Source organism: Heterocephalus glaber, unplaced genomic scaffold (genome assembly GCF_053883595.1).
Source record: "Heterocephalus glaber isolate CG9 unplaced genomic scaffold, H.glaber_assembly_v1.0 deba00001538, whole genome shotgun sequence".
NCBI classification, from domain to species: domain Eukaryota; kingdom Metazoa; phylum Chordata; class Mammalia; order Rodentia; family Bathyergidae; genus Heterocephalus; species Heterocephalus glaber.
In genome coordinates, this window is record NW_028258333.1 from 8,941,325 (window position 1) to 8,968,849 (window position 27,525).

General features: G+C 32.8%; 1 protein-coding gene and 1 long non-coding RNA gene across 9 annotated transcripts in view; one reads left to right on the forward strand and one right to left on the reverse strand.

The window, feature by feature from the left end:
• LOC147824478 (uncharacterized) lies at positions 1-27,503 on the forward strand. The gene is made up of 6 exons (XR_015442210.1): positions 1-459; positions 1,021-1,091; positions 12,527-12,651; positions 20,745-20,794; positions 20,900-20,970; positions 25,051-27,503. It is a non-coding gene; the product is annotated as an uncharacterized LOC147824478 (long non-coding RNA).
• Positions 1-27,525, reverse strand: part of Cdh18 (cadherin 18) — a 924,665-nt gene that overhangs the window by 455,320 nt on the left and 441,820 nt on the right. For all 8 annotated transcript variants that reach the window (XM_087189262.1, XM_087189255.1, XM_087189253.1 and 5 more), the window contains one exon: positions 18,029-18,091. The gene's annotated coding sequence lies outside the window, so the exon portion shown is untranslated. The remainder of the gene's footprint in view (positions 1-18,028; positions 18,092-27,525) is intronic.

A 27,525-nucleotide genomic window follows, 5' to 3' on the forward strand; every position in this document is an offset into this window, starting at 1 on the left:
GAAGTTGTGATCATTACACAGAGTGAGGGAGATAACTTGTCTAATTTACCATTTATAGTATATGACACATGATACACAGTACATAACAGTTACAACACCTGATAAATACAATCTCTCAGTTTCCATTCTGGACTTAACCAAAGTGCTTATGTGTGTATAAATAGCATCTTCTTAAAAGTAAACTAGTTATAAGTGACTGAACCAAAGAGAACAGATTACAAAAGAAAAACAGGATAGGATGGATCATGATATCAATGGGGTTCATGTGTTGACATCTTGTGCTGCTGAGATTACCTGCTCCTCAGAAAAGTGAAAGAATTAAAGCAAGGATCTGCTACATTCACAGTCTGTTTAGGGAAGATATAGATTTTCTCTGCTTTGGAGTTCCAGAGGACAAAACTCAGAGACCAGAGATAAAGGGGATTGGTTTGCCAATCACAGAAGCTGTAGAGCGCGTCTGTGAGTATATGAAACAGAGAAAAAGTAAAATAGAAAGCTAACAAAAATGAACGATTCACTTTTTGAATGTATTTCACAGTACTTTGTAATGATTACATACACAATGATGTGGGCTTAATTATTTTGAAATATTATCAGTGTTGTTTCTATGAATTTTAACTAATTTTCTCAGAAAAAAATATGTATTTAGCCCATTTCAACTTGATTCTATAAACAAATGAGAAGGAACAGAAAGCAAAGCTTAAAAAGACACAAATACATGAAAGGCTGGTCAGAATAACAGATCAAAACAGAATGATCATTAATTCAAAGTTTTCTGATGATGAAACCAATGTTGGGATCTCCAGAATAACTAAATCAGATTCGTCAGTGCAGATATTTAGGGATCTAAATATTTAGCAACCTTTCATAAACTGATTCTTACAATTACACAAGTTTAGAAAATGACCCTTAGATCTTGGCACTTGGGAGATGGTTCTTTGGGCACAGTTCAGAGACAGTTTCACAACTGGATCGAAACTATTCATTGAGTTTTTCATTTGATAAAATCACAAAATATAGGTAAACAATTAGGAGCTCAAGTCAATACTGAAACAAATAGCACACTACAAGATTAAGAAACAGTATGAAAGGTGAGTAAATATATAGATTTCATCTTCTTTTTAAAGTTTAATGGTTCTGTTTGCAGCAATTAGATTGGGCATATCAGAAGTGAAAATTATTTTTAAGCCATATCTTCATGGTTTATAAGAACAGAAGGCAACGAATGGGAGAGATCAGAAGTAAATGAATGGTTTATGACTGTTTAACTATTAATATTAAAAGTGATGGAGAGTTAGTTTAAAGGATATGAGAATAAAATGTATTTATAATACTATTGTCTACAAGAAAAATTAAAAACTAGTATTCCTCTGTAATGTACAGAGAAGAAAAAATTTCATTGCTATTTAAACATTTTACACTGTTGGAAAATTTTAATCACGTGTGTCTATACTTTGCATAATGCTTATCAAAGTGCCCATTAAAATCAAAATTTGAAACAATGAAGTGTTAATATTCAGATGAACCAAATATGAATTCACTCATTATTTTCATTTTTCTACTTCTCTTACTTTGCATATATTTCACAAGCAGCACATAGTATTCTATAAATAAAACTAAATTAATATAGTTGAGGGTTAATCACTGCTGTAACTTTGAAGATATGATGTTGATTTTGATGTATTACATGTAGTAGTTTGCTGCTATGTACAAGACAAATCTGTTAGGTAAAGTAGTAATATTAGGAAATACAGTAAATCTTTAGTAAACAACAAAAAGAATATAACAAATAGTTCCCTTTCAATATCCTAAAAAATGTTTGTGACTGAAATTTAACTTCAAAAGAAACTTGCTTCCTTTACCAAAAATAGTACAAAACTTTAATACAAATATAAAAGAGACATACAATATTTTTTCATGAGAAATTAAACATACCATGAGATGTGAGATAGTTATTTTAAGAACTTTAAACAATCACAAAGATTTTTAAATGAATTCCTTAAAAATTTTACCAATGATGGAAGTTTCCTTTTAAATTTATTCACTGTAGGTAAAAAACAATATAGAATAAAAGAAGCTATATGCAATTGATAAAAAAAAAATCAATGTATATTCAGTATAATTTTTTAAAACTACAACTTATATATAAGTAAAGTGATGATTCAGTGAACATATAGCAATGCAGAAAAAAAGGTAGAAATATCTAATATATGGCAAAGTGCTGGTTAAAATTACAAAATTAAAAGGTTGGATAATTTAATTAATTATAAAAGGTCAGGTGGCTAATGATTTGGAATAAAACAAAGAAGCCAGATTTTGATCTTACACACACCAAAAATTTTTGGCAGGAGCAAATTCTTAAATTAAATATTGTAAGCACCCTGTTGGGAATTTCTTTCCATGAAAACACAGTATTGAGCTGATTGATGCAGGACATTTTTTTTAAATAAATAAATGACCTATTTTTTAAAAATAAATACTTAAAATGCTCAGAAATAAACTAGTTAAATATTGTTAAAATCTGTAAATGTGGGTGTTTCAATCATGAGTAAGTATGCAGAAACAATGAAGTAAGTGCTCATCGAAGGGGGCAAAAAGTTACCTGTGTGAGTAGAAAAGAAAGAGTAACATAGAGATTAGCAGAAGATGAGATCATAGATATTTACTGAGTAATTCTAAGTGTGGTATTTACTGGATCTAGAGAGTTTGAGAGAAGGAGGGAGGAGGGAGGGAGAGAGAGAGAGAGAGGGAATGAGATATCCAGACCAAAGGTCTGCTAACTAATCCTTGCAGGCAAAATTGATCCTGCCACTTATTTCTATATGGTATGTGAGCTAAGAATGTTTTTGCAGTTTTTAAATGGTTAATAACAATCAAAGTAAGACTCTAGAATAATATGAAAATTATATGAAATTCAAATTTCAGTGTCCATAAATAAAGATTTATTAGAACAGAATCATGCCCATTTGATTAAAAACCACCTGCTTTCATACTACCACAGTAGACATGAGTAAATTTGATAGAGGCTATATGGCCACAAAGCCAAAAACATTTCTCCCTGGTCTTTACAAAAAAATTTGCCTGACACCTGGTATAGAGATATCTGTTGTGAGCTTCTCCATACGTATCACAGTCCATCCATTCAGTAGGCTTGCCTTGACCAATTTACATAATATCAATATCATTCTGAACTTCCTATAGATTCTGAGTTCCCACCTTTGTGTGTGTGTGCAAACATATGTGTGGTGTGCATTGATAATGCACAGTTTTGGAACTATGCAATATATGAGTAATTACATTTGAGTGTTAGAAAAAGACATAGAGAATCAGTAGAACATGCTTTTGAGAAACAATCACTTAGGTTTGCTATTTTGGGGACTGCATTGAATTTCTGAGAACAAGCATTTATATTCTATTTTAATTAAACTAAACATTTAATTACATTTCCACTAGTCTGTCAGCAGAAACAAATCTATAAATGTGGAGTGAAAAATTATGAGAGCTGGTCTTTAATATCTCATCACAAACAGAGCATGTTACGGGCAATCTGTTCTTGGAGAGTACATGAGAGCCATGTTTTGCGTGAATGTTAATTTTGCTAAAATCTTCAACTAGAGTACAGATTTTTTTAATTTTTAAATTATTATCTACCTGTTAAAGCTCAAGATGATGAAAGAATGTACCATATTTACAATAATATCCTTGCCCCTCAGCACAAGAGGATTCAATAAATGAACTGGCAGTGCATATCAAATACAAGTTTGGTGCCAAGGAAATTACACTCTGCCTGTGTTCAAATTCACATCAATAAAATTATAAAAACACTTAAATTTTTTTTTTTATTTTTAAGAGCCAATATGGCTACAGCTATATTGGATGCTATGAAAAATAAATGGTATCTGGCTACATAGTGATGCTAATGATATACGAGGTACAGACTTGCAGATGTAAAAATGGAAACAAGTAAAATCTCATGTCCAATAGGTGATGTTGTTGCAGAGGAATACATATGGTTGAACCAGTTTTTCGATCGGCTTTCCAGAAGGGTTGAACCTTAGCATATTTGCTAGATTCAGGAAATTGTTCTTAGGTGTGGATTCTTAGAAATCAGAATATGGTATCATTAAGAATAAGTTTATTTCTATAGAACAAATTATTACTAACCAAGATCATAATATTGATATATATATATATATTTATATAGAAAAATATAGTTGCAAACAAGACCAAAACTGCAAGTCCTCACACAAGTGCATTTTCACTTTGACAATTTAAATGAGTCAAGTCCTTATGAAAAAATAGTTTGTGAGAATGGAAGAAGAGGAAAGAAAGCTAATAATATCATTAAAATATGTAACTCCATCTAAATTAATCTGATTCCTCTTCTTTTTGAAATATGGAGGTATCTGTCCAGGGCGGGCACTTAGTAGGTGCATAATGCTAATATGTGCTTCTTTTGCAATTTCTAAATCAATCAATCTCAAGGATTTTTTTTTGGTTCTTATCTGAATTTTCAATAGCTCTAGTGAAGAATTTCTTAATTTTATAACAAAACATATTTGTACTTTTACCTCCCTCCCTCTGATTGTTCCTTCTCAAAATCTTTAGACTTTTTCTTCCCTGTGTTTAAAGGTTGGAATTCTTCATGAAAGTTTCATTTAATTTTTATTCAGTGCTCAAACACAGGCAGTCTATTAGGCACCAGAATTTTATACAATTTCTTTATACCATGACTATCACCTATGTATCTCAGCTTCTTCATTCCATGACTGTCCTCTGACTTTTCTATCCATTTGCCTACTTATATGCACACATAGGTATCTCTTAAGTGCCACATCAACTATTCCATATCTATACTATTAGCCTTCTTATGCCCCAAGTCTGGCCTCTTCTTCATAATTTTCTGTTGCAATGATTGCCACATTTGTGACTTAGTCAAACATCTTAGGAACTCAGGGTTTGCTTCTTATGTCTACCTCCTCTCACCTGTCCCTTGCATACACTGAGTGTGTCATTATACTATCAATTTAATTCACAAGTAGCATTTTCAGTTCCTTTTACAAACATTCCTTATTTAACAACCGAGTTCCATTCCCACAATGAGGTCTTTAAATGAATGGGCCACTAAATGAGGAATTGTATATGGTGTGTACATTACAATATTCTGACAAAGAATTAGCAAAAGGAAACTCCAGCTTGATGATTTTGCTTTCATTTGCCTAACTCTTATATGCAGTACTGTAATATATAATAGGACATAAAACTACATTATTGTACAGTACAATAAACAAAACTCACAGTAATGTATTATAGAAGAAACCACTATAAGGCCACAGTCCCCTCACTTTTCTGTGCTGTAAGTCTGAATGCAGGTCATAAATCCAAATGCTGGTCTTAAGTCCAAAGTTGCTGGTCATTAGTCCAAACATGGTACCTCTGTCATAGGTCCAAACAACTGTTAAATCGTAGGTTATTAGAGAAGGAATATCTGCACTGCCTTCTAACTCGACAGACATGTTTTGTCCAATTTACTATCCTCTTTCCCCTAAATTACAAGGGGGGCTTCTAAAATAATCTCTTCTCATTTGCTCTTATACCTGTCCAAACCATTCTATTCTTTACAGCACAGTGGATTATAAACATACAACTGATCGTATCGTTTAACTCAGTAACATCCTTCATTTGTTTCAACTGATTTTAAAGTAAAGTTCTTCTTTGACATTCAAGCCCACACATCATTATTTATTTATTGTTTGTTGAGAATCTGGATTATAGGTTAGGACAGTGAGAGTTATATTTATCATGATTCAGTGACACTAAAATCTTTCTGAAATACAAACATTTCACAATAGAATCTGTGTAGATGCACAGAGGGCTTCATTCTGTATAATGGAATCCAAAATTATTTGAAAGAAAGTTAGCACAGGAAGAAGAGTAAGGAGAATTTTATTATGGAAAGAAGAAGATTCTAGGCAAAACATAGGTAAAAGTACAATTAGAATAATCACTGTTTTTAAAAAAATTTTAATTTTTAGTAGTTACCAGTTTACAGTTCTACCAACAATGGAGAAGGGCTTCTTTCTCCTCATGGCTTCACCAGCATTTGTTATTGTTTGATTCCTTGATAGCACCCATTCTTTCAAGAGTGAGATGGGATCTGTGTTGTTTTAATTTGAATTTCTCTGATGACCTGTGATGTTGAACATTTTTTCACGTATTTATTGGTCATTTGTGTTTCTTCATAGAAGTGTCTATAAATTTTAAATGCTTATTTTTTATTAGATCTATATATTTGGGAGATCTAATTTTTTTAAATTTGTTTATATATTCTTGATATTAGTCCCTTGTCCGAGGAGTAGGTGATAATTTTTTCCCCACTACGTAGGTTGTCTCTTCGCTCTGTTAATGGTTTCCTTTGTTGTGCAGAAGCTTTTTAATTTTATAATGGTCCCATTTCTTGATTCCAGGTATTACTTATCCTACCGGGCTCTGTTCAGAAAGTCTTTGCCTACACCTCTGTCTTCAATTATTTTACCTATTTGTCTCCCAGAAGATTAAGTTTTTCTTTTCGAATGCATAGATCTTTGGTTGATTTCTATAATGTAGTGCATGGAGATAGATATGGTCTAAGTTTAGCCTTTGTCAAATGAATAGCCAGTTTTCACAGTACTATTTCATAAAGAGCCTATCTTTCCCCCAGTGAAGGGATCTTATTTGGGGTAGGACAGGTCAGACGTGTATGTAACACCAGAAAGCTTGTATTTGCAGGGTTTTATCTTGCCTTTCCTATGGTTTTCACCAATTTACTTTCCCAGAAGCAAATTCATTTTGCTGGTTTATAATTTTATAACAAAACTACTATATATAATTGATTTAGATCCCAATGGAATGGGCACAATAAAATTTACTTCATTTTCTATATTAAGTGATTTTTCCAGGGAGACTAATATGAATTCTGAAATTCTATGTAAGAGTATTTATAATAAACCTTACATTACTCATTAAGGTAGATGAAAATGCTATGTAAAAACTTAGAAAAAAGAGGTCAAAATATTAGCTAAAAGTTTTTGATATTTATAATAAATATCCTCTAGTATAAATACATATGTGTTACATAAATCTATACATTTCTTACTTACATCGATATAGTGATATTTACTGAAATCAGAAAAAAAAATTGTGATTCCCTGTGATAGTTGAATCTGTGTTTGAGTCAACATATGCTACAGGTATTTTGAAATTTTATTGTTCAAGACTTCATCTTTATTTAGAAAAAAATAATTTTACAGGTATTTTCAGCTTTATTCCACTTGTTTATTTCTTTTAAAGATAAGATTTGATTTCTCTAATTAGATATAATGAATAACAGAACTGTTTCAAAATACTGAACAGTTCTGGAGATAATGAAACTTTACAGTGAAGTCACATGAATATTATGTAAAAATCCCCATGAACAACCCCAGCAGAGCTATGCAATGAGTTGGACCTTCTTCACTTTGTATTTCAGTGCCTCATGGGGACATGAGGTGCATCAGGGTTGGGTAAGAAGAGTTATGAAGGGTACAGCTAGATTGTTACATGATGTCAATATGTAAGTGAAAATATTTTTCATAACTGACCATCCTACTCTTCAATTCCATTGATATTTTTCTGTACAAATCCTTTAAAGCAATGTTTCCCATAATTAGCAAGCAATCCTTCTTTGGAATTTCTTCCAGAGACTCAGAGTTTTTATAGTCTTCATTTGAATAACAGAAATAAAATGACAAGTAAGCTTTTAAAATACACCTATGACATTAACATTCTGAAATGAGGTTAGAAGTTTATTGATATGTACTATAGATATCAGTATCTATTTTTCAAAAATGCATCTAAAATAGAAAATGTTATTACTTGTCAATTTTCCTGTATTAATCTTTATTTACAAATAAATATATTATGCATGTGTGAACTTTCAAATTGTGAAGTTATAACACTGTTTACATTGCAAAGGCAGCCTGCATGGGGATGTGGAGCGCAGTTAATGGCTCAAATGTAGTATAAAATTGTCCCTAGGGCCCCCGACTTATTGTGAAAATGATCTCAATGGCCTCCCATTCCATAGAACCCTCATTTCTCCAAGCCTCTCCCTTGATGTACTCTTTCTGGAGCTCTAAGAGAAGTTTGTGTTGAAAGACTATGATAAATTCTCATTGTAGCTACAAAATGGGGCTAAACTTACTAGATTAATGAGCAACCCATTTAGAATGTCTTTGAACCTTTTTCGTCTAGGACATTAAGAAAGGGAAAGATTATTTTCAATCCCTTTTAGTATCTCATTCTGCTTATTTATATATTTATGCTGATTGGTTAATGTCGTGTTGCATTTTATTTATAGGTTTAAAGCATCTCAGAAACAGTTAAGGCTTCTATTTCACCATTTCCTCAATGTAGCCTTATACATTTGCAACATGGATGTCACAAACAAACTGCAAGGTATAATATAGTATTTAAAATCACACTTACCAAAATATTTTTACAAATTAAGCCTTAAGAGATCCAAGAAATCTCATTGTAAGTACATTATTATAACTTTAAGTTCTAAAATTAGAATGCTACTTTTTTTATGCAGTCAACTGTATATTTGAGGTGCTTTCCCCAAATGCTGTTAACAGCAAGGAAACTTGTTTATGGTGAAATCCAAAATATTTTTAGATTGCTTATTTAAGTCAATAGATACCCCACTGCTTAATGTACCATTTTAGAAAATGCATACCACCGAGGTTGTACAAAAATACCAGTGACAGAATATTTAAAACATTTGTTTTAAATAGAGCAGTGTAGAGTTACTGCTTTTTCAAATTCAATGCCAGTCAAATCCAAGAGTGAACATTTATCTGCATGTTGAAATACAAGGTAAGACTCTGTGCTGGGAACTGCATAAACTTTTAGGATAAAGGAAATAAATCCGATCTCTGCTCACAAGTCATCAATAATCTAATGGGTAAAAAAGAAAAAGAATGTGCAGATGTTTTAATGCTTGCAATGTGACAAAGATTACTACATTGGGATAAAGTCAGGATGACAGCACTCAGAACCCAAATGTAGTCAAGGAGGAACCTGAAAATCTTCACAGAAATAATGAATTATTGTGATACCAGAAGGGAAGCTGAGGAATTATCAAATAGTGACAGCATTGGAGAGCCAGAATCATCAAAAGCAAACCACTATATCAACATTTTCAGCTTTGTAATAAAAAGGAAAGGAATTTTTAAAAATAAATTATATATAGATAAAGTCAAAGGCTAAGCATAAGAAAGTAAGATTCAGTCATCTTAGTTGCTTTTCTCTAACACCAGGAAAGATTAAAAATGTTATGGGTGATGAAGTGGAAAAGAAGGAATATAAATTTAGGAAGTTGGAGTCAGTGTCTGAGAAAGCACCCTTTAGAAACTGTTCCAAGGAATCAGGTGCAGGTAAGCCAATATGAAATCATTCTTTTTGCCTCAAATGGGGAATCAATCACTTGATTGAAGGAGATATTTCTCTGAACATTAATGTCCCCTTTTAATCTAGAGATCTCCCTTCCAAAATCCAGTACACATACATTCTTCTATAGTGGAAGAAGAGTTGGACTACAGAGTTGGAGGCAAGATGAAAAGAAAAGATATGTCTTAAACCAAAAAAATCAACAGCAAAAACTTCAGAAATTGACAGAGGAGAGATAATAGAAGTATAAACCAGGTTTTTGATGTAATTGCCAAACTTCTTTGTGCATGATAGATTTGCATATCATGCAATTTTGTATATCATATGAACATATTAGTTACGACTTTGTTAGAGTAAACAGGATGAATTGGTAACATGATAACTAAATAAAGAAATCATGAAAGGCTGTCAGGAATTACTGAGTGTGCTCAGAAGGAATGGCAGATAATGCATTTCCACCAACGGAAATGGTAGAGGGACTAAGGCATATGTAATTACTTTGATATGTTTGTTTAAAAAGACAAGAAGCCATAGAAGTGGGCATTGGGAAGATGGATGATATTACGTATATGTTTGTTATGGCTTGTGTTTAGATATCTCCCAAAGCCTCATGAGGCCATAGGTGGAGCTTCTTCAGAGATGGCTGGATCTAGAGTGTGTAATCTGGGATTGATTCATGGTGCAGTGGTAGACTCCAGAGCACTAGGATTAAGGTTGTGAGTGCTACTCACCCTAAGTGGTCTGGGTAAAATAAAAGGGGCATAAAGAAGCTGTTAAGGGCCTTTGTTGCTTTTGCTACCTTCTTCCTGTCTGCCATGCCACCCTGCCTTGGAGCTGGCCAGATATGAACTAAGAGCTCTACAAACTGTAAGCTAAATAAACCTTTCCCCCTCTAACTTTGGGGGCTGGGTATTTTATCTCAGCAATGAGATTAAAGTAACTAAGGCAGTTTTTAATCTACAGAATGGCAAAGTTTAAATCAAGACATCAAGGGTCTTAAGATCAATTATTTGGGGGGACAGACAATGGTGAAAGCACAAACAGAATGAAGACTGTTCAGCTGAGATTTTCTGAACTCTTTTTCATCAACAAACACTAAATATTGTATGCTTGGGACTAGAGTGCTCTTTGTAGCAGAAGATGGGAAGATGATATGTGAGATGAATGTATCCTTTTCCAGTTTTAAGTGAACAGTAAAATATCCAGGCTTTGTACTTGCTTAGGCATTCCAGGAAGAATTCAGGAAATGATTTTTTGTCTTCAACTGTTTTGTAAATCCCTTGGCATGAGTTTCAGCGTTCTATTTGAATCTTTAAATGCTATTGGCACATCAGATTTGTCTCAGTGGAGCATGGGCCAGGCGTTTGTATTTCCCAAGTCATTTTAGAATTCTCTACCAGTAAAGAGAAGGCAACAATTAATTATTTATCAGTATTACAAATGAACATTTTAAATATTGACCTTCATTTAATTTTTCCTTCTCATGTGTATTTTTCCTCTTTCTTCAAGAAAATGACACTATAAAATGAAGATCACATTAACTCAAGAATATTACAATGCATTTTCAATTGGGGAAAGACACAAGTGAATTCTTTTTAAAAATGTCAAAAGTCTTCCTTGAAATGTCAAATATTTTTTTCAGGCAATGTATTCAATATCTTTACTTCTGAAGCACTAAATATATACTGCAACATTCTCATGTATTTAAGGAATTTTTTCCTTGGAGACTTGGCTTTGCCTGATCACCGTGCATTTTCTGTTTCTTAAATTCAGGTCTTTACATTGCCAATACAGTGAAAAAATAACAGTCTTCCCCAAATTCTAACTATGAAAAATTATTTCACTTCCAAAAAATGTCAAACTTGCTATTTTTGGTTACATATATTCTCATGTCCTTTGGTCATGGAGTAAAAAAACGTTATGTACATGGATACTACTGGACTAAAGTCATAATACGCCACTTAGCAAATCATTGAAAGGTGAAGTTTTATTGATTGAAAGGGGGAAAATAGTTACAGAATTCGAAGTGTCAAAGCCCACGTGAAAAGCGAACTAAAATGTACCTTATATAAACACCACTTTATTCCCCACATCACTTTCATTTGGAGTGTCTTAATTATATTAAAAACATCTGAAATATATTAAGGGACTGTAGCTGCAGGATTGTGGTCACCTCGATGGTCAGCAGTTGTCTTGGCCAAAGAGTCGATAAGCAAAAATAAGGATTAATTACCTGAGTCTAGACAAATACTTGGCATCACTAGGTATATTTTATCACTCAAATAAGAAAACTGCAGAGTAATATGGTAGTGACTGGGTGCGAGCTGCTCTCTCGGTGACACTGTGCACAATGACAACTGCCCTTAGTGCGTGGGTGTTGGCTTCCACCTCCTACGGGACATAGTCATAGGACCATATTTGTGGCAAATGAATATGTAGCTCTCCACACATTGCATGAGTTCAGAAATGTCAATGAACTCGTTTCTCTTAAAATATTAAAATTTTATTAGTAATTCACCAACAATTTATTATTTATTAAATTTAAAATAATTAAAATTTATCAATAACCACATAATATTTGGATATAATATTTGACCTATGTATGCTTCGGCTAGCAATCAGCTCAAGGTAATTAGTGTGTTGATCAGCTTACACTTTTATCGTTCTTTTATGGTGAGTATCCAGATTCTTCTGTTCTATTTTGAAACGTGCATGCATGTGTGTGTGAGTGTGTGTGTGTGTGTGTGTGTGTGTGCATGGGATTTTGTTAAAAATTTTTGCTTTACTTTACCATAGAACACCAAAATTTATACCTCCCATAAAATATCTTTACATATATGATTTGAGCCCTAGCCCTTCTCTCTCTGACATATTCTCTTTTGCCTCTGACAGCCACTATTTTGACACAAGGAATATTGTAAGCAAGAGAGTTTGGGAAAGTGACAGAGGGACAATTAAAGAGACAGGCTTAACAAAGAGATAATATTTTTAAGCATTGAGTGTATATTAGAAGTTCAGTGAACATTTCTGAGTATTTACTGTTTCATCTTCATAACAGCCTGGTGAGGAAGCACTAATATCTTCCTCTTATGTCCATACTGAGGCACTGCGGGAATGAGTAACAGGAGAATCCCATACCGACCTCAGCCCAAGACAAGTAGTCAGACCCAGCTCTATTTGCAGGTGAGCACTTTTCTGTGATACTCCTATGTTACTGGCACAGATACAGATAAATTAAGGGATGTCCACTGATGCAAGGAAAATCAAAGTGAATTTAGGCTTAATTACATCACAAAAGTGGACATAGAGATGTGTGTTCAAAGGCACATATTTTTGAAATACGAATTCTGTCAAGCATGAAGCAAACATTAAAAACTTTGCTAATTGAGCTTTGTTTGTATGTGACAAAGTGCATGTATATAAAATAAAACATTGTAACTTGAAATTTTAAAGTCTTTTTGGTATTTGGGTATGAGGGATCTCAATAAAATACAAAGGGGGAAGTATCTATGCTAATTACTTTTACTGAATAGATTTCCTAAAGCAATAATGTAAAAGTATAGATTGAAGTAAGAAAACACTGAAAATTATAAAAATCAAGGTTTTTTTATGGGACTGAAATGAATAACTAAAATTCATGTGAGAAAAAATGATGCTTCAACACTTTAAACACAAAACCATTGTGTCATCTAAGAACATGGCATAACTGATGAACTTAAGAATGTGAATTATCCCTTGATATTTTCATTAAATTAAGCCACAGGAAAATACCATCAAACAAGAAGTGAACATTGTGCTTGTAGTATGTAGGCCATGAAATAAGAGTGATTCTAATTTGGGAACCAAAACAGAGTAGCAAAAATTTACAGATTTTCACTTTAAGTTGATATAAAAGGATGAATTAAAGTAAAGTCTACACACTTTTTATGATGTATAGTAACTACCATTATAAAAACTAAGATATAATATCTATAAGCATTATAGAGAATTAGAATAGTAGACAGTAACTATATTTTTTACAGATATTTGTAAACAAACACCTTTTTTTTTCAGTTAGAAGAAGCCATAGACTTCCTCTACTTGATAAATACTTGCTTAACAAAATAATAAAAATAATATAATGGGGAATTTATTCTAAGAAAATAACCACTCTCAAGATATCATAATGCAATTGGCTTTTATACCTCAAAACACTACATAAAGCAAAATTTATATTGTAAGAGAATAATCACACTCTGTTATTTCATTCCTATCATCAAGGTGTTCCTCCACTGTGCATTGGTAGTCATGTGTTTAACTGAAAATATTTCATTTTTATAATTGAAATACCACAGAGTATTCTGGGTGTTGTCTTCTCCATTGAGTTCATATTTAGTGTTGGCCCCTATTTCTCTGTTGTTACAGTAAATGCACTTCATAGACTGTTTTTAAAGAAAAGATTCAATAAAAATAACAATAATAGTATCAAGAGTAAATATAAATCCAGAAGGGTGGATCCACTATCTGAGAAAGCAACATTGACAAACAGCTACAAGGATCTAGGGTATGCAAATATCAAATCATTCCTTTTTTCCCCTGTAAACTATTGAAATGTTGATAATTTGGCTGAAAGAGACATTTGTCCGAGCCTTGATTCTTTCTTTCCTTCTAGGGAGGACCCTTTAACACCCAGGGTGGAAGGAAGTGCTCTTGATTTCTATGGAGCTGGACCTAAATTGAAAGGAGTTGTAGTCTTAGAAGCAGATTTTCTGATACAAAGATTGTCAAATTCATTGCTTCGTAACATCTCATAAAACCTGCTTTGTGTTTACTCCAATATTTATGTATGCATGTATGTATGTATGCATTTATTTATTTATTTATGCATTCTTTCTATGTTTTAGAACTAGGTCTTACTCTGCTTTCCAGGCTATTTTCAAATATGCTACCAACATGCCCATCTTCTAGTCCAATGTTTAAATAAATTATATTAACATCTGCATTTGAAGAAAACTTGGGAAATAATGCAAACATATTGCACGTACTATATATACACACATAACAGAAACTTCACACGTTTAAGTTTTTCAATACATGAGATTTTGAGACAATCATGCAAAGTGTAAAATATGTTCCTACATTTTCAGTCAGATTTATGTATATTATCATGGCTCAATTAGTTATATGGCCACATCAAATATTTTGTTTAAAATGATTATGTAGTTTAAAAGTAATTGCAAATTTGAGAGTGTTGTAACAATTTAAGAGACCCCTAAAGGAAAAATGTTAATAGGTGAAAATTAAAAATAAGAATGAGATGATTCCAAAGAGTACAGGTAATTTAAGGTTCACACATATTTTGTGGTTTATTAATATGATAGAATATTATGCAGGCTATTTAATATTGGAAAGGAAAAATTCACTTGATTTTCAAATTGGTAGTTGCACTTAAGTATTTATTACTTATTAACCTTATAGATTATTTTTATACAATTTGAAATACAGTAGTATTTGTAGTTGCTAATTTTGTATCTGGTAGTTGAGGGATTGATTTCAATCCCTGTAAATATATCCAAATTTTCTTCCTCACAATCTAGTTTAATATGTGCAATACATTTTTTCCTGATGCCCTTCTCATTGTTGAACAGTATTACACCAAGCATAATAGAAATTCCTTTCCCTAAATATCTGATCCCTCTTGGAATTCTTTTTCATTCTGATTTTTTTCATCCTTCCTTCCATTTTTAAATAATATTAAAGTCATATATTTTTTTTCAAAAGCTGTCTCTCAAAGCTGTTCTCATGTTGTAATTTCCATACCCTAAGCTTTGCCTGTTCTTAGCCACTTGTCCGGTCGCAATTGTATAGTGTAAATGCTGTCTCCTTTCCCTGTAAGTTCCATTCAATTGTTCATACTCTTCCTTGACCAAGATTCTTAGTTATATAAAAAAGGAAATCCATCCTGACTAGGTAAATAAGAAAGGGTTTTATTAAATAGTACAGATAGCTCACAGAATCTTTAATGGGGCAGAAAAAATAGACAAAACTACACCAAGAACTAGGGCACAAAATGAGCTACTTTAGCTGTAATTACTCCAGTAACTTGCTCTAGAATCACGTTGCCTGTGAGCTAATCCAAACAACAAATTACTCTGCCTTTCCCCATAACCAACTCAATTCTGTGCAGCCTCCTGTTAGTGCACTGATTAGAGAAACTTAAATTCCATCTGGTACTCATGCTGCAATAGAGTCTGGGAAAGCAGTTTTAAAGTTTCCAGCCAATGCAGTACAAAAGGGATGTTAGTTGGAAAGCATGTTGAACAAACAAATCCACAGTGTCTATTACATATTGTACCCAACATCATATTTATAAAAAGTAATCTCACCATTAAACCACTGCTCTTCTGCCAAACGTCTTAATTAACCATCATTCAAAGGCTAAAATCCAAACTTCCTCATTGATAATTCTTTACATAATCATTTGTTTTCACAAACTTTTTTTTTAGATTTAGATTTTTCTTAGTGTTGTTTTAGGATCCTATCGGGGCAGGGATTTAGCTCAGTTGCACTGCATCTGCCTGGCAAGCGCAAGGTTGTGAGTTCAATCCCCAGTACAAAAAAAAAAAAAAAAAAAAAAAAAAAAAAGGCTCTTGGCTTTCAAAAAGTTTAACCTTTACTAAGTTGTTATGTAAAATAAGTAATAGGCAAATTGGCAAATTGATACAGGATGATAAGCTGTTGTATAAAAGGATTCCTAAGACATGACAAAAGTAAGGTGAGTTTGAGAAAGGCCCAGTTGAGGAAAACATTCAAAGGGTGAGTGGTATTTCAAAAAAGTTTTGAAGGTGTGGCATACAAATATGTTGGCCTGTTTAGCATATATTCATGTGTAGAGAAAGCATGTGCAGATGATGTAAGATAAGTGGACCTGAAATACATACAAGTTAAGCATAAGTTAAGGTATGATAAGCACTTTGAAATGACTACTAGTTTAATGTATGAGTTGACACGATGAATGGAGAAATTTTATTTGTTCAAATAAATTTTATTTTTTTAGAGTGCATCTTGGGAGGGATTAAAAGATATCGAAGGATTTTGAACCAACAGATAAATATGTTTGTCCTGGGGGTATAATGGGACATTGAGTGAAAACCAATGAGGCTGAATCCTTTTGAAACACTTATAAGCCAGTGTTCTAGGTTTAGATGCAAAATTGGAAGTGGATTTGAACAGAGCCACACTTTGTTAATGAGTGAAGATGTACTTGTCTCACTGTTTGACTGCCATGGTCATTTAATTGGCTTATGCACCAATAAGTTATCTTACTTGAATCCAACACTTCTGAATAAATCACCTTTCTAGGGTCATATCATTTCATGCCTTTGTACATACTTTTCTCTCTGCCTGGAAGAATCTGTCAGTATCCTCTGCTCACTTTCATTTTTAACAAGATGCAGTTGCCTAAGATTGCACTTCCTTCACAGTTGGAAGCAATGCTGGACAGTCGTGCTTTACTGCAGGAAGAATTCTGCCTTCTTCTCTAGTTAAAAGTGCAGGTCTCATGACAGTCTCTAAAAATACCTGTTTGTGTTATGTTTTTCCACATGGCTATGAGTTTCTAAGGAGCCGGGGCTTGCCCTTAATTTGTGGAATATAACCTACTTTTGAAAAATGCAGAAAAGTCATAGGAATTAATGTAATTGTATGCATTTTTCCAGCTGACAAAGAGAAGCCTAAGAAAAAACATCAAAATAAGATGTTAGAACATTTCCAACCTTTCCACTCTGGTTTCATACTTAATTTGTCATATCCATTTAGGGAACACTGATGTAAAACATTAAAGAGATTCATATAACTTCCACTTAGTAGATGTAAAAAATGGTCATAGTTTAATCACTTGGTTAATTACCAAAGTGAAACCTACATTTTTTCTTCATCTTTGGCCAAACTTGACTAGTTTTTGTTGCCTAAATACGATTTTCTTGTATTTTCAACAGAATAATGTCCAGTGAAGGCCCAGGTCGCTTTTAACTGCTGTAATTTTCTCTTAATCAGCTTCCTTGTCCTCAGCCTCATTTTTCCTTAATCAGTTCAGGCATTCCCCATTGTTAGCATAAATTCAAAATTACAACGTTCAAGTCTATTTTCTAGACTAGCTTATCCAGCAGATTCTTTTTCTATCACAACTTTCTTCACCAAATACTTCTTTTTCTATCTATTCAAGTCAGGGCCCCATTTCCTCAGTAATAACCTCTGCACAGAATTATGTTTTTTTTAATATCCACCAACTATCAAGCTCTACATAAATTTTTTAAAAATTATATCTCACATAACATGTAATGAAAGTCCATATTCTAAAATATTGTTTTACGTTTTATACTTTTTAACTAAATTAAAGGTAGTTTTGCACCAATCTTTCTTAATTAATTTAACATTTTTCTTTCTGGATAGCAATTAGAACTGGGGTTGTTCTTACAAAAGTACAATAAGAACGCTTTGTTTACTTGTCACTAGAGGAATACTAAATAAATGCTTCCCATGTGATGTGTGGTCATGCAGATCAAATCTGTGGTAAAATTACCAATTTGTCAGTTGGGTCCCGCGTGGTCACTGGCGCATTCCTTAATCTCTAAACGGCACCTTTCTGAAAAGAGAAAAGTGGATAATATTTCATTTTTCTTTGAATTTCTATGAGGTAGAGAAATAATGTGTGGGCAGGCCTACAAACTTTTGTCAGTAAGTAATTATTTATTAAACATAGAACCTAAACAATAATATTCATTATAAGCATCTACATGCACATAAGCATAACAATTCTAAATTTCTGTCATGTAAGAGAGTATAAAACTTTATTTTCTAACTTGAAATCTTTTTTCAAAGATAATAATATTTGGGTCAAAATAAAGTAAATTTTAACAACATTCGAGTGTTACACTGGAGATCCATGCCTACACACAAAAAAACCAGTATTCCAACAAAGATCAAGAAGGATTTCAGAAGTTGGAAAGCTATCACCTGTCCCTGGATAGACAGAACAAATTTAATCAAAATTGACCAGAGCTCCCAAACTGATACAAAGATTAAACACAATCCCAATCAAAATACCAATAACAGTCTTCACAGAAGTGGAGAAAACAATCTCAAAATTCAAACAAAAACAGAAGAGACTCAGAATAGCAAAAGCAATCCTGGGTAACAAGAGCAAAGTGGGACACATCACAATCCCAGATCTGAAGTTATATTACAAAGCTACAATGGTAAAATTGGCATGGAAATGGCACAAAAACAGACACGGAGATCGATGAAGAGAGGATGCAGAAACAACCCTAAATGCGTTTAACTATTTAAAAAGAAAGCATATTAGAGTGATATATGCATACCCAAGTTTATAGCCAAAACATACACTGGAGGAAAGATGGTCTCTTTAACAAATGGCGCTAGGAATAAATCTGCATGCAGAAGACTGAATCTAGAGCCATATTTTTCAGCAAGTACTAAACTAAAATAAAAATGGATCAAAGACCTAAGTGTTAAAACAGATATAATCAGCTGGAAGAAAAAAAATAGGTGAAGCTCTTGAAGACATAGGTGTAGGCAAAGACTTCCTAAACAGAATCCCCATTGCCCAGGAAATAGTATTAAGAATAAACAAAGTATATCATATCAAATCTAAAAGCTTATGCACAGCAAAAAACAAACAAACAACAAAAAAACACAAAAAACACAAAAAAACAACAGAATGAAGAGAGAACTTACAGAATGGGAAAAAATTTACCAGCTATTCCTCAGACTGAGGTTTAATATCTAGAATATATAAAAATCTCAAAAAAATAAGCTCCGTGAAATAAGGACCCAATCAAAAATAGGCAAATAAAATGAATAGACACTTCTCAGTAGAAGTAGTATAAATGTCTAATAAATTCCTGTAGAAATGTTCAGTGTTAATGGCCATTAGAGAAACGCAAATAGAACACTGAAATTACATCTAACCCCAGAAAGAATGACTGTCATCAAGGAAGCAAATAATAATAATAATAATTGCTGATGAGGCTGCAAGGGAAAATTTTTACATTGGACTGTTACTTTTACATTGTTGGTGGGAATGCAAACTAGTACAACCATTATAAAAATCACCATGGAGATGCCTCAAAAAATTAAAAGGAGAAATTTCATTGGACCCAGGAATTCTCTTTCTAGATATCTTTTTCAACCCAAACTTAAAGTCATCATATTACAGTTATCCATGAATATCCAAGTTTATAGCAGCACAATTCATAATAGCTAAATCTTGGAAGTTGTCTATATGTCCATCAACAGATGAATGAAGAAAATGAAATATATACAAACATAGGTGTGGTACTACTACAAACAACGATACTCCCATAAAGAAGGATAAACCTGAGCTACTTGTAGGAAAATGGATGCACTTCAAGGTCACATCAAGTGAAATAATTCAGATACACTAGATTAAGTATCATACAAGTTCTCTTATATATGAAACCCAAATTATAAATAAAGAGAAAAATAAAAATTAAATAATAGGAAGTAGGGAGATAGATATTTCTCAAATGATAAGGAGATCAAGAGATGATGGAAAAGGGAAGGAAAGGGAGAAGAAGAAGATGAAAAAGAATTAAAATAAGTTACATACATGTACCAACTTCCCACAAGGAATGTAATAATTATGGACTGCATACAAGTAATTAAAAAAACATTGTAAGAAATAGTAACATAACATATTGAAAATACAAAAAATGTTTTAGCTAAAATATAGCATAAATTATAGAATTTTTAATATAAAAATCAAACAAATAAAATATTATTTTATGAAAACAATTCTAATTACCTCAAGTAGCTTTTATATATAAATTACTCTAACCCCTCATATGCTTAAAATACATGTTTGTGTAAATGGATTCCTCATATTTGCACAAATGCATGTTAGTCTTTTAGGTTAATGTACTCTACAGTAGCAAGGACAAGATTGAATAAAATTAATGCATGTATATGTGACCATATTTTTGCAAAGTTTGATAAATTATCATATATGTAAATTCCATGGCAATAGTGAGAAAGTGTGGGCTTGACTGGGCATTTATTGAGAATCTATTATTTACAAGATACCATGCAAGGGCCGGGGATTTAGCTCAGTGGTTCTGCTGCCTGCCTCGCAAGAGTAAGGACCTGAGTTCGATCCCTGGTACCAAAAAAAAAAGATACCATGCAAAATCTTTTATGCAGCATTGTTGATTGAATCCTTTCAGACCAGCATGACAATATTTTCTCTGTTTTCCCAGGAGAGCCTCAGTTCTTTGAGGTGAAGAAAATTTCTGTAGTGGTACGCATGGTGAGTTGTCCATCTGGTGACTCCATTCATTGTGAAACTGAACTCCATCTCGTGGGAGTGTGATTTAACATTCGTGAATTAAACTTTCTCTTCTAACTTTTATAGGTGGTTTTGAAAGAAAAGCCTTGAGGAGAATCGCTTACTGGTGGCTTGATAAGCATCAGGAAATGTATAAAGTAATACAAATAAACTACTTTTCTCCTTGTGGGATGGTTTGCTTAATGTCAATGGTCTTGGCTCTGATCATAAAATATAAAAAAATATTTTGTTAAATGTTGGTATAATTAACGGAACTAATTAATGGAAATGTAATGATCTAGTCTAGTGATATTCTGACATGTTATAATAGATGGTTTCATTTATTTAAAACCTAAATTTTTATATATTAATGGAGATTTATAAAAATAATTAAACTGTTTATGGAAAACTGTAAACTTATGAAATATAAAAAGGTTCATATAATGCTAATAATAGTAGTGTATGTATGCCTTTTACTTCTTGAAAATATTTAGTTACCCTTTATTAAAATGCCAAATTTTCATTTATTCCCCAGGAATAGTGTACTAGGTGAAAAAAAATTAAAATTAACAAAGTTGGTACAGAAACTCCATGTACACTTTCTATTATTTTCTAATCTATTTGAGCTAACAGGACATATACATATATATAGATAACTAGAAGTCAATTCTATTGACTTAGAGAGCTTAGTGAGGTACATATCTACTGCTTCCTGAGCAATTTGAAAGGATTTAAAATATTTACAAAGGATCTCAATATTTATATAGACATCTAGTGAAGAGCAAATTATAGTTTTCTTATATCTGACAGTGAGTCCTAATACCTTAGAAATAAGAAATAGAATTTTTCACCATCCCATCTAAATTATTGGAAAAAATTGATCAGTTTAAAATAAAATGGAGAAAAATTTTTACTATACTCTTTTGAAAATTGTCTCTGAATACAAAGTAACAATGTATTTTTTATAAATTACCATAAATTATAGTTTGTAGCTATATATTAAAATTCCAAACTCCACATTAATAACTTCAAACAGATCACTTGTTACTAATATAGTAAGTTGTCTAAAGAAAAAAACAGGACACACACACACACACACATATATATATACACATATATATCCATATCTGTGAATATCAGTATTATTAATGGGAAATAATGTAATTCATAAAAATAGTCTTCATAGCAGAAAAATGCTTACTGGAAAGACTATCCTTAAAGAAGCAGCATCAAACATGTTATATTTTACTATGATTTGGATAACTATGCATTTTTATAGTTCTACAAATAAATCCTTTTTCTTCATAACATTCTCATTAGAACATATAAAATTCTTGATCATCCTCCCAGAAAAAAATTCTTATATTTCCACATCACATATTTCATTTATGTTCAAATTTCAAATTTTGCATCAAAAACTTATTGCAGTTTTACCTTGATGCTTAATTAAAACAAGAATGTTTTCTTGTGATTATGAGATTAACTGTGCTAATTAATTATTGGAAAATGATTAATGGCCCAGTATTAAAGAGATATTTGTGTAAAACAGTGTAGTGAATTTAAAGCTTTACTACTTGGAGGACTCAAGAAACCTAGGTCTTGTTAATTATACTATTCTAGAATATAAAACATAACTACGTTAATTTCTATTACTACATAAAAATTAACATAAGTTGAGAAAAACAACAATTCTCTAGAAAAAAACAAGCAAATATAGAGATTACATTCTGTGCTCAAGGTATTACAAAGTAAAACTCAGGCTGTCTACTATTCTGATTTATTAGAAGCTCCAGTGATTTGTTTTCAAGTACCTTATGGTTTTGGCAGAATCTAGTCAAAATGAAATCAGTATGTTGAAGAGATATCTATACATTTGTGCTTATTACAGCACCATCCACAATTGCCAACACATAAAGTCAACCTAGGTATTGAGAAATTGAAGAATAGATAAAGAAAATCTGATGTAAATACACAGTCGAATACTAGTCAGCCATTAAAAAAGAAGAATTCTGTCATTTAAGCAACATAAATTAACCTGGGAGACTTTATGTTAGGTGAACTATACAAGATGCAGAAAGACTAACACCATGTGTTCTCATTCATAAGTGAAACTTAAAGAACCTGATGCCCTGAAGTAGAGAATAGAAGAGTATAACAGAGGCTGAGGAGGGTAGAAGTGAAAGGGGATAAGAAGAGATTGGTCAACGGGTATAGAGTTATAATTGGATAGGAAGAAGTGCTAATGCACAGTAGGGTAACTATGATTAATAATATTATCCCGAACTCTTTAAAATAACTACAGTAGAAGATCTTGAATGTTTGTACCACACAAAAATGATAAACATGTGAGGTGACACCTAAGCTCAATACCATAATTCCGTTACTATACGATATACACATATATCTAAAGGTCATGCTGCACTTAATAAGGATGTTATTGGGTATCAGGAACAAAAGAAAACTAAACATTGTGTCAGTCTAATTGCATGCAGTTTTAGGATTGATGTCTCATTATGCTTGAGGGCTGCCAGCTGTGGGCCACTCCCTGACCCCAGAGGTAGCACTTTGGTCACATGGTCCTCTCAAGTCAGAACAAATAGCCTTCAAGTCAGCAGGAATAGTATTTGGACCTCCTTAGTGCTTCTAATCTATGGCTTCCTCTTCTGTCCCCAGATGAAGAAAACGCTGTGCTTTTAAAGAGCTTGTGAAATTATATCAGACTCAACTAGTTTAATCCTGAATATATCATCACCGGTGTTCTATAACTTAATCTCATTGCAGAAATGAAATCCACCATCCACTCACTGCCAGATACAATGAAGGTTGCAAATTCAGGGGAACAATTTAAAATGCAACCCACCCCAGTTAGAATATCTCAAAGACTATGATGTTTTAAAGATAAGGCGCTCATGTGACTCATAAATAAAATGTACCTGTTTTGGTGTTTTCCAAATATGGTACATAGAGTTAATATGTATATATTTTACTTACACATTTTTAAGTTTTTAATCAGTAAACATAAAAGAATTAGAGAACGAAAAAGGTAACTGAAAAAATTGAACAATATACATTTGTTTTACCTTTTATCTGAGAATTAGAATGAAATTAAGGCAAACATTTAAAAAAAACTAAAAACATTTTATAGAACTTGCAGTCTTCCTGGCTCAGCTTCCAGCGTAGCTGAGATTACAGGCGTCTGGGACCATGCCTGAAAAATTCATTATTGTTGTTCATAAGATTATATGTCATATTAAAGCCCTACAGATGCTACTTTCTTTAAACCATTCTTTTAAAAAAAATCATCACCTAAGAACTCCATGTATTCCCTCACATCATACATTCTTACTCTAATAGCCAGCACAATGAAACTTTGAGTCAAAATCTCTTCTAGCCAAATAAGTCTAGAACAATATTGGCTAAGGAAGAAATATTATATTAGGTAGGAATATCTAGGATACCAACCTGATACCACCTTCTTCTGCCATTGGCCTAAGACCACTGCCATTGGCCTAAGGCCACAAGAGGAGTACATTTGAAGCTCAAAATATGAGTCAGACATTGTACTTAATAACTGAAGTCTATCAGCAGCTAACCACACTCCTTGAAAGGATTTTTATGCAGGATGTCTCAGTATGTGCTATATTTATAGCACAGAGTCTGACTTCCACACACTGTCTCTAAATCAAAGCCATCTTCATGTAAGTATATGGAGAAAACTGTCATGAAATGACTGTCAAAGCCCTGGCATAATCAGAAGACATGATCGCAAAGCTGGCTAATGAACAGGTCTTGTATCTGACTGCTATACAGTTTCCAATCCATTAATACTTGTCTCTATCAGAAGAAAATTATTTCTATTAGTATAGGAAAGATAAGATGCACTGACTGGCCATGACATATTGTGAGAGAGGTGATTCTGGCTAAAGCAAACGAAAAGAATAAGAGCACCTGTACTTCATGAATATCATTTTAAGGACAGAAGGAATTCAAACAAACTGAGATGTGCTTGGCCAATACAAGAGTTGGCAATATTTATCCACAGCCCAATGTAAGCTTCATAATTCTACAATTTAGAAGGTAGATCATAAATAATGTCCTAGACAACCTCAAAAAAGTACATTTTATTCACCAGTTATATCTACATAGACACACGGAATAGTAGAATTATAAGAGGGTTATATTGATGTTCTAGAATGATAGAACTGACTTAATCTAATCAATGATGTTTGCTCTTTCAGAGAGAAATTTCTTCCGGTGGAAAGAATTGATTAAATAAAAATTTAACAAGTGGCACCTATTCCGTGCACCTCCTTGATGCAGAGGAAATGGGCATCTATATACAGTTCTGTAGTCCCTCTAATATTCGGAGAAGTGGAGCAGAGTCATGAGGGATGTCAGCCAGATTATTGGTACTTGTGTACTACTGCTCACATTCATTCAAAGAAAATTTATTTATGAAATAGTCTGAAATTGTGTAAGTTGTTGTGATTTTCATTTGCAGTATTCTTGGTTTTGTGAATTTAATTGTCCCTTTAAAAGAAAGTATGCCACAGTTGAATTACCATGGTAAAAATATCCAGAAAGACAGAGGATTCAGTGTATACCAGTGAGGAAAGGAAGACTTAGAAAAATAATGGCTTAGAATATTCATGTATTTGCAAGCTTTAGAATGGGCTAAGGTTGAAATAGATTCTTAGGTGTGGTTTTATATACACAGGATTGGTAAATCTAAAGTGGCAGGTAACAAAGTGGTAAGGGTTCCCCAATGCCCTCAGGTAGTTTCTGAGAGCACTAGGGAATTGAATAGCTATTGCACTTACAGCTCACAATTTGAGACCTTCATTTAACCCCTGTTGCTCTCTATACTCCTGCTCTATCTTTAATTGGAAAGATGGGTGGTAACATGGATTGTGGAGGGAATCTAAGATATTCAGGACTAACTACTTTGTTTAGGTGTTTTTTCAAAAATCCAACAAAATAAGAAAACATATGTGGGAAGAATCTTAAGAATCCTTACGGGATATTTCCACATAAATATGACCAAGATAATTATTTAAGGAATAAATTAAACATTTCTCATCCCACAATGCACAGCCATCTCTGTACAGAAGCAATTTACCCTTAAAGATGCATAATGGAAGCATATTTTTAGAGTGTAGAACGGAATTGGAGTAAAGTCACTTTCTTCTAACATGTTAGCCCACAGAAACTTAAAGCGAATAGAGTATCCAATACTTCTGATAAGGAAAGACCTTTCTCTTAGGACGGTGTTTTCTATAAGAGTGTTCCTTCTGTATCCTTAAGAAAAGAAAACACAGGCCTGAGATTTAGTTCAGTGTTGCCATGCCTGCCTGGCAAGCGCAAGGTCCTGAGTTCGAACTCTGGTACTGGGAAAAAAAAGGAAGAAAAGAAAAGAAATATACATGATTAAAAATATAATCTTATATATTTATGAGTTAAAATATAATCTCATATATATACATATACACATATATGCTCAAAGGAAATAAACAACAGTGAACTCCCATTGTGTTTGTTAGATTTCTCGTAAGAGCATGACCTTATCCAGCACAAATGGACAAGTCTGATTTCAAAGAGAAGGTAGGAATAAAACTGGGCCTTGAGAGCAAATAGTCAATTTTTTAAAGGTAAAAGTCACAAAAATGGGATGCTAAATGAAATAATGACTTCCGAGATAAGTTCATGTCTTAACCTTCCAGTTAAAAACCCTAATATCTCTGTTGAATGTATGATGTTGCTGTGTTTGTTTACATATATAATCACTTACTTCCACTGAGGCTGAATGCACAGGAATAGCAGATCAAGGTTTGGGAATTTTTTAATCTACAAGAATCTAAGTGAGCTATTGAACTTGGGTATGTGTATCTACAATCTGATACTTCACTGACTTATTACCTTTAAATGAATGGTGCAGGCCTAGAACTAAAAAATTGAATGATGGCTTACAATGATATAATTGCCAGCAACAGAGATTTATCTGTGATCAGAAGCTAACTCTGCCCTTTGAAGACCTACACATTCTTAAACTTGACATGCAGGACATGAATCCTGTGTCTTTCTCTGTAGAGTAGTTTCTCTCATTTCAGAAGAAAAAAAAATTCTAAATTTACAATTATAAGAAAAAATTAAAAGGTACAAAATAACACTTTTTCTTTCTTCAGATGAATAAAGAAAGATTAATTTACTACAGGTCAAATTACATTCAAAAAGCAAATCTGTGAGATGCAGCGTAGCTGGGTGAACTTTTGATTGTCTCTTCATTTTGTGGCATCAGTATGCTGAAATCTAACAAAAAGAGTTAAATCCTGGGAAATACTAACTCTAGTTGTGAGGAACAGGGAGATACAAATGGCTTTTTCCACAATGCTTTTCTTAAGACTTGGGAGAACAGAGCGGTCATTCCAACTTCCAAGGCATCTTTCTTTCACATGCCAGGGACATGCACTGATCTCAGCAAGTAGAAGAAATTAATGTTATGACTGCTAGTGATGACACACGACATCTGTCTCTTTTAAAAGTTAATTTTTATTTCATTTGTACAAATGTGTAAGGAATGATGGGGTCATTTGATACAGGCATACAATATCTAATAATCAAATCAAGGTGGTTAGCGTTTCCATCTCCTTAAACATTTTGTTTGCTACTGAAATGTAAGTATAGTACACTTTTAGGGGAACAGTGTGATATTTCAA